Source organism: Myxine glutinosa, chromosome 2 (genome assembly GCF_964187855.1).
Source record: "Myxine glutinosa chromosome 2, kmMyxGlut1.1, whole genome shotgun sequence".
NCBI lineage: Eukaryota > Metazoa > Chordata > Myxini > Myxiniformes > Myxinidae > Myxine > Myxine glutinosa.
In genome coordinates, this window is record NC_136262.1 from 143001025 (window position 1) to 143005962 (window position 4938).

The following is a 4938-nucleotide window of genomic DNA, read 5'->3' on the forward strand; positions in this document are numbered from 1 at the left end:
TTGTGCCAAATTTGGTGCTTGTATCACAAAATGCACAATTCTTTTGAATATTTGGGCTAAGCCGCCCCACTAAATACATTTTATGAATAGATTTAATATGTAATAGCACTAAACGTGGCTTCCTAAGTGATGTCCACAACCAATCTTACTAGAATTCACCAAATGTCTGTCCGTCTGTCCGTCTGTTCCCAGGTACCGCAAAAACGGCTGAACCGATCGCAACGAAATTTTGGGTGGGTAATCCTGGGACCCCCTGGAGGAAAATAGGCGATATTGTTTTCCCAATTTATCCAGTTTTCCAATTTTCCAGTTTTTCCAAGCACGATGGAATAATATTTACCGATATGAACAGTGATGTGGTTTTTATTGAAATTCTACAAATACTGTTTAGATTTTGATGATTTGCGTGTGATATAATTCAACGGATGTTTATATAAATCGTTCAAAATAAAAAAGCTTCAATTTCTGATATCTTGCCTTTTCATTTGGGCCTCCCAATTGAAGCCCCGCCCGTAGGGAGGGTACCGTTGCTAGTCGAGCATAATTCCTCAATCGTGAGATGGTGGCGAGTTGTCAGGAACAAATGTTCCCTGCTCATGGGAAAGGACATATTTTATATCCCATCATCATTAATCATGGCAATTCAGCTGGAACAGAAATTTCTAAGGACTATTATTTTGCCAAAGTCAATAAACAGCTTCATGTATTTTGTGGAAGAGCCGTAGTGATGGCACCATGTACCCATCATCCATCTATAGCAGTCGACACTTTGGTGGCAAAGCCATTATTAGCGCCTTTCTGTTTAGCTCCTACTTGTCAACTTCCTCATTATCCTCATCGTAGTTATCTTATTTCACAATATTTAATTATTTATGTCTCTTCATATTTTCAATCACAATGCATTGTTGAAGAGCACCTGAAATCTTACAAGGCATGCTTTTTATTTATAAGGTTCGTTCACTGATCTCAAAATAAGATTTTTTGGGGTTTTTTGTTGTTCGATTGATTCAATGATGGAAACAAACTGAAACTGAAACTGAATTATCAGTGACGGTTAGGAAGCGCAAAAACAACAAGACAAATTGGAGGTGCAGCATCCATCATATGGTATCGGATATGAGCTTATTTTTCCTTAAGGTGAGAGCATAAGAATGTTATTTGATTTTGAAAGATTATGTTTGTACCAGAGGTAGAAAAAAAAAGAGGAGTGAAGGTGAGCAGGGAGTCTTGATTTTGGCAGTTTCACCAGCAGAGGGTTGCTGACAGATCTTGTACTTCCTGCATGAGGAGGAGCAGCCATGCTGAAAAAAACACCAACAGTTGCAGAGAAAATTAATTTTAAAGGGAACAAACCCGCAAAATACCAAAGGTAAAAAAATCAAAACATTTAAACACCATTTGGGACGTGTACTCCAACCCATGGCCAAAGCAAACAATCCAAAAGACTGACGCATGAGTATAAACATGCACCTTACAAGACCGAACAATGTAAATAATTAGCTTAACCATCCATTGCAGTCAGTGACAATAACGAGGTAATTGTGCGAGAGCCAGGTAAGTGAATACATACGATCAACACAGCGGCGCGCACGGCATTATGGGATAATTCTGCAAAACCTCTATTTGAAACTCCATCATTATAAGAGGGAGGAGCTAATGCAGGAAATGACGTTTCGGATAACTCCCGATGCGGATAACTACTCTTTCTCCCGATGGATTGTAAGATGGGAGAGCTTGACTTAGCTATCTATCACTCACACGTGTTCATTTTCATCACAAAGTCGTTTCCTGTATTTATCGTAAACGACATTTCCTGCTTTAGCTCCTCCCTCTTATAACAATGGAGTTCCAAATAGATGCTTTTTAATAGAAATAGCCCCAAAATCAAAAGACAAAACTTAATATGTAACTTCCGAATATAACTCGCAATGTGTTCTCCATAATAACAAATTAATTAGTAAGTAGAACGTTTCCGGGGTTAAAAAAAAAAAAACGTTTTTAATTTAAACTTCCCAATGAAGCCATGCGGGGTGTTCTCATTGGCCCTTATCTTCGGGATTTTTTCTAGTTATCGCTTCTCGGCCTCTCAAGGCTAAGATCAAGTGTAGTTTCTGTTCTTATTGGTTTAATAGCCAATATGTCTCACATCGTGGGATTTATCTATTATACATATTTTTGCTTTGAGGAGTCGGATTACGAGCTTGCTCTGTCTGCTCCACGCATTGGCCTGGTGTTGCATTATCTCCAGGATCAGTGCACAAACTGTACATCCCACACAAAGAAAAGAAACAACTGCAAATCTTCCTTTTTAAGTCAGATAGGTTGTACACTCTTTGTCTTCTACCACCTCCTTTCTGGTCTTCCCCCATCTGCTCTTTCTGTGCTTCTTGGTGGATATATTGGTGGATTCGGACAAAACTTGGTGGATACATTGGGTATGTGAGAAGAACAAAATGATGAGATTTTGATGGAGATCTGGATCCAGACACTAGATTATTTTAAAGTGATGCTTCACCTTTGAGAGATCGAGCCAAAACGATATGTATGTAGCAAGATATCTCAAAACGTTATGTACGGATTCGGTCCAAATTTGGTGGATGAGTTGCTTTGGCGACAAGAACAAGCTGATTAGATTTTGGTTCAGGTCGTGATCCAGATCTGACTTATCAGCGGATACAAAACGTAAACTGTCCAACCTGGTGGAGGTATGCGCTCCACTGAGCACCGTTCTAGTTATACTTGTGTTTTGGTCTTGTACGCAACATGCACCAGATTTTTGGTATTTCATTCCTGAATACAAATCGTTTCTGCCACTCACTGCAGTCAACTAACTAGAACGGCACAGGTAGACACACACCTCCTTCAGGTTGAACAGTTTATGTTTTGTACCCACTGATAGGCCGGATATATCGGTTTGTTCTTGTAACCGAACCAACTCATCCATCTTGTTTCGGCCGAATCCATCCACAATTTTTTGAAATACGAGGCATTGGACCAAATTTTCATTGGTCTTCACCGCCTTGTAGCATATCTAACTGCCGGACTTGGGGGTTTTTTGGGTCGTCATCTTTTGGGTGCTCGGGAAATTTTGTGTCTTTTGGGTCCTCTGAGACTTTTGGGTCCTATGGGTCTTTAGGGGTCTTACGGATCTTAGGGATCTTATAGGGTCTTCAAAGGTCAAAGGGGTCCCAGCAGTCGAAAGAGTTAAAAGGTAGCCTACATTTCAATGGTATGTAATACGTAATTAATTAATAGACGTATGCAATTAATATACACAAAAAGTATGCCTCACACACACACACACACACACACACACACACACACACACACACACACACACACACACACACACACACACACACACACGAACACAACTCATCCTTTTATAGTCGAACGTGCTATACTATACTGTACCGTTTAATGTTTTTGGCCCCTTCTCTCAATGGTGAAGAATCACTTGCAAAATAAAAAAATCGTAGTATCCGGATCCAGATATTCACCAAATTCGAATCAATTAGTCTTTGTCATACACTTAACCTGTTCACCAAGTTTCATCCAAATCCGTGTACAAACAAATAAACAGGAGTGAAAATATAACCTCCGTGTCCTCCTCTGATTATTATGCTTTCTCTGTGTTTGGATATTTACCTCTGCCACCAAAGGTGGATCGAGGTTATGTTTTCACCCCTGTCTGTTCGTCTGTCTGTTTGTTTGTGAACAAAGTATCTCAAAAAGTTATGGACGGATCCAAATCCACAAATTAGAAGAGGTGTCTGCATACTTTTGGTCATGTAGTGTATACATGCACACACACACACACACACACACACACACACACACACACACACACACACACACACACACACACACGACCCAAAAGATAGAGTGACAGATCTTCTTGGAGAGGATTGTTCAGAAAGTAGATGGGAGGGTTGTCCAGTCGGTCTTTTCGGAGAGACATCGTAAGAGTGTGAGATTTGTCAGGATTGAAAGACATGTTCCACTTGTTTGACCAGCCTGTGATTTTGTCCAGGTCTGCAGAGAGTGAGGAGGCTGCAGACTGCCGATCTGAGGGATGAGAAATGGAGCGGAAGAGAGTGGAGTCATCAGCAAAGAGATAGAGAGGATTTTCAAGAGAGTCAGAGAGATCATTGATGAAGACCAGAAAAACCACAGGGCCCAGAACACTTCCTGGAGAAACTCCAGCCTGAACAGGAAGGGGAGATGAGAAAAATCCATTCAGGGCCACACCTTGACTATGACCAGGGAGGAAGTCCGCAAGCCATGCGTGGAGATTTCCATGGATACCATAGAAGGAGAGTTTGGTGAGCAGAGCGGGGTGCCAGACTCTATTGAAGGCACGTGATATGTCAAGAGAGACAGCTCTAATTTCCTGTTTGGCATTGAGGAACTCCATCCATTGTTGAGACAGCAGAAGCAGCATGGCCAGAGTAGAGTGACCTGGTCTGAAACCAAATTGATGATCAGAGATCAAGCCATTGGAGAAGAGGAAAGATTTGATATCCGAAGCAATGATGGATTCCATGACCTTGCTGATAATTGGGAGAAGGCTGATTGGTCTGTAGTTGCAAGGATCTGTTTTTGCACCTTTTTAGTGTAAAGCCATGATGTTGGCTGATTTCCAAGCTGATGGCAGATGACCTTGAGCAAAAGAGAGGGTGAAAAGAACAGAGAGAGGGTGAGATAGTGCGGGAGAGCAGGATTTTAGGACCCGTGGACTGATGCCGTCTGGTCCAGTTGCAGAATCAGAGTCGAGGATTGACGAAACTTCACCTTGTCAGGAGAGAAGGACACAGAGTCCAAGAGCAACTGGGTATGACTGGGTACAGTGGGTACAAAGAGGGATGGGTTTGGGACACAATATTTTGAGGCAAACACAGAGTTGAGGCATTCAGCTTTTTCACGTGTGGAGTCAGC

The 4938-nt window shown here is 41.6% G+C and overlaps 1 non-coding gene across 1 annotated transcript; it reads left to right on the forward strand.

Moving 5' to 3' along the window:
* Positions 1-2070: 2070 nt before the first annotated feature.
* Positions 2071-2264, forward strand: LOC137413533 (U2 spliceosomal RNA). The gene has a single exon (XR_010981697.1). It is a non-coding gene; the product is annotated as a U2 spliceosomal RNA (small nuclear RNA).
* The last annotated feature ends 2674 nt before the right edge of the window (positions 2265-4938 follow it).